Raw genomic sequence first — 3435 nt, 5'->3', positions numbered from 1 at the left:
GGGACGTTTGGAATTAAGGAGCCCAAACTACCTTACTTGCATTTGAAGGCTTTCACTTCATATCCTACCCCATCAGTCTAAGAGCCCACCCAACAAGTGTAGCCACAGATAGAGAGATGCTCATGCTCTACAGGCTGCCTGACCCTGGAACCAGCCTGGGGCCCTGACTATGACCTCCACCGGGCTGTCAGTGGCTAGGGAAAGCTCTTTAAGACCCAGCGATCGTGGCAGTGGCATCAGCCATGGTGAATCAAAGTTAAGTATAGTGCTCCCAGCAAACAGGGTTACCAACTGGGTTGAGCAATAACAAAATGCATTTGAAATCAGTAAGACTAAACTGTGTATATATAAACAATAATGAATATTACAAACACCAACAACCACAACAATAACAGATCAGGCTTCTCAAAATCCAGAAACCGGAAGGCTAAAGTGTTTAAATACAATCATGTAAGGAAAAAAAAAAATCTCCCCAAAACCATAAAGTCAAGCAACCTTATTTTCACATCTATATGACTAAAAAATGAAAATGACCTTTGCTGGCATTCCTTGCCATGCAAATATCCATACTTTCCCCCTTGATATTTAAGGACATGTGGGATAACTTTATAAAAAAGTAAAGTGTACAGAGAAGGCACTGTTTTGGCACTAGCAAAAAGGACAGTTAATTTTCACACGAATCACGTGAACTTTAATAACCCATGATACACATGCTAAACTCAATCCTTTAAAGCCCTGTGGAAACCGTATTTTTCGTGGTAAGTAACAGTTGCTTGAAGCGTACTAGGAGAAATCATGAGCCACATCACCGGAAAGGGAGAGTCAGAATCTTGGCATGATTTCATCATGTGGTTTGTAATCTCAGAACACGCCCTGATTTAAGAGGAGGGAAAGCAAGGCTCAAGTGCTCCCTCTGTCATCATGGGTACTGGAGGCCGATGGCTTTTCCTTATGCTCCCTGCTAAGCCTGTCTCTTATACACATCTAGATGTGTATAAGAGACAGCTGTCACCCAGGCTGGAGTGTAGTGGCACAATCTCGGCTCACTGCAAGCTCCGCCTCCTGGGTTTACGCCATTCTCCTGCCTCAGCCTCCCAAGTAGCTGGGACCACAGGCGCCCGCCACCTCGCCCCGCAAGTTTTTTGTATTTTTTAGTAGAGACGGGGTTTCACTGTGTTCGCCAGGATGGTCTCGATCTCCTGAGCTCGTGATCCGCCCATCTTGGCCTCCCAAAGTGCTGGGATTACAGGCTTGAGCCACCGCGCCTGGCCTGCTCTTTCTCTTAATAGTGTCTTCCCTCCTCTTTCAACTGTCTCTGCCTATTTGCCTTCTCTTGCTTATTTGCTCTAGATGCTCTTTTTGAAAAGTATCTATTATCAGTCATTTACACTTGCGTGCCAATTAAAGTCAATGGTTCTGTTTTAAGAACAATGGCATGCCAAGCCTGATTTCTACCAGAGCAGTGAAATTGTTGGTCCTTCCGTGAAACTATCAGACGTCAGTGAGCAGGTAGGAAAGATTCCGGTGACTTGGAGACTTAGCCACTGGGGATGCCCAGAATCTTGAACTTTGACAATGTTGTAGTATTTGTGGGTTAAGGGACTCAGAACTCAGAAACTGGCTTGAAGATTGGGGCCCACCCTGGGCTATACACTACTCCTGGGTAGTGCGGTCTCTATCCTGTGGGTTTCTCTTCCTCTTGACTGCTCCAGTCTTAATAGAGCAATAACAACTCTTTGCCCAGAGTTTATGACATCTGATACTGTGATACCTACAACTATTTAAGAGGTGGCTATCAATCTGTTACTAGGAAGGTTTATATAAGTGAGTGTTGAGCCGAGTCTCTTTCTAGTTTCACTCACACTTTGATCTACGTTCATTCATTTGATTTTAGAGATAGAGTCTCACTCTGTCACCCAGACTAGAGTGCAATGGTGCCATCATGGATCACTGAAGCCTCAACCTCCTGGACTCAAGTGATCCTCCCCTCTTAGCCGCCTGAGTAGCTGGGACTACAGGCACTCAGCTAATCAAAAAAAGACTGGAGTCTCTGCTTTGTTGACCAGGCTGGTCTTGAACTTCTGGCCTCAAGCAATCCTCCCACCTTGGCTTCCCAAAGTGCTGGGGTTACAAGTGTGAACCACTGTGTCCAGTCACTTTGACACACTTTAAAAGACAAGCTGAGATAATGTGATAGTGAGAGTTATTTTTGTTATGTCTTTGATAATTTTTTGAGATAGTTCATGGGATGAAGTAATTTACTCTTTCCACACAGATGAGGACTTCTCTGCACAATCTCTTTGCAATCCATGGCTTTGAGCCCTCAGCCCCCAAAGGAAACCTATCTGTGTCCTTTAAACACTAAGGAGATCATGTTCTTACCTCCAGGAGCTTCTGGCTGGACCTACAGCCCAGAGACAACTATTGGGGGATAATTTCATGTGATCTCATGGTGGCAAAACAGAGGTAGGGCACCGCTGTCTCACAGCAACCCTAATCAAACAAAAATCAAATTGTTTGAGGCTTCTACTTGGCAAGTAGTTTGCTATTTTAGCTTGGTTTTTAATGCTTTCTAAATTGATAGTAAAGTTTTTTAAATTCAACTTGTTCCCTCCAATTTACTACAAACAATAGGAACTGCATACACAAATGTTTCAAAATCAAACAAGCTAACTCAAGAGATTTGTAGTTTTAAGCAATTTAGAAACATATTTTAAAAATCCACTTTGAATTCTCCCTCTCTATCAAAGAGTAAAAAGTTGATAATTATTCACCATATTTAAAAAGTATCCTAGTTACATACAACTGATCACCAATGATTAAAGGCTATGATTGGTGGAAAGAACACTGATGAACTTCTTGCAGATCAAAACAATGTCAAAAGTGATTGGCTCATTAAATGGCAGTTGTAGTGGCAGGATCCCAGATGTGTGACTCTGGGGTAGCATGCCTCAAAAGCAACTGATATTTTTTGGAATGTGCCATGAGGATTGAGGATATGTGAAGACATCTCTTTCATCTCACAGGACTTGGCAGTCAGTCATACAGGAGGCCCTAGGCTGTCAGCTTAGTATTCTTCAATTGTTTCAATGTAGATTGCTTATATTTCTGAGCTTTAAAGATTTCCAAATAAATAAGGAGTTTAACTTAGGTCAGTATGAAATGTGTGCTTTTGGTATGGGTGACATCTGCATTCTATATTATTACATATTAAAATTTATTTTAAAAATATACTCACGTCAGAAAGCATATTTTACAGTGGTAAAGCAGCAGTTTTTATTTATTACAAATTCTAAAAAAGAATCCAACTTTATAAGTAAAAAGAACACTGATGATCACTTAAGACATTTAAATTTAAAATTACTATTAAAAAAACCCTTTACATTCACACAAGTCCAATGCCTTTGTTGGTTTTTACAGACATAGAATTTCTGT

The 3435-nt window shown here is 41.4% G+C and overlaps 1 protein-coding gene across 1 annotated transcript in view; it reads right to left on the bottom strand.

Moving 5' to 3' along the window:
* Positions 1-428: 428 nt before the first annotated feature.
* Positions 429-3435, bottom strand: part of SLC7A2 (solute carrier family 7 (cationic amino acid transporter, y+ system), member 2) — a 43576-nt gene continuing 40569 nt past the window's right edge. The window contains exon 13 of the mRNA XM_011979593.1: positions 429-851. The gene's annotated coding sequence lies outside the window, so the exon portion shown is untranslated. The remainder of the gene's footprint in view (positions 852-3435) is intronic.

The sequence above is a fragment of the Mandrillus leucophaeus genome, unplaced genomic scaffold, assembly GCF_000951045.1.
Source record: "Mandrillus leucophaeus isolate KB7577 unplaced genomic scaffold, Mleu.le_1.0 Scaffold204, whole genome shotgun sequence".
NCBI lineage: Eukaryota > Metazoa > Chordata > Mammalia > Primates > Cercopithecidae > Mandrillus > Mandrillus leucophaeus.
This window is presented reverse-complemented; position numbering and strand designations above follow the sequence as displayed.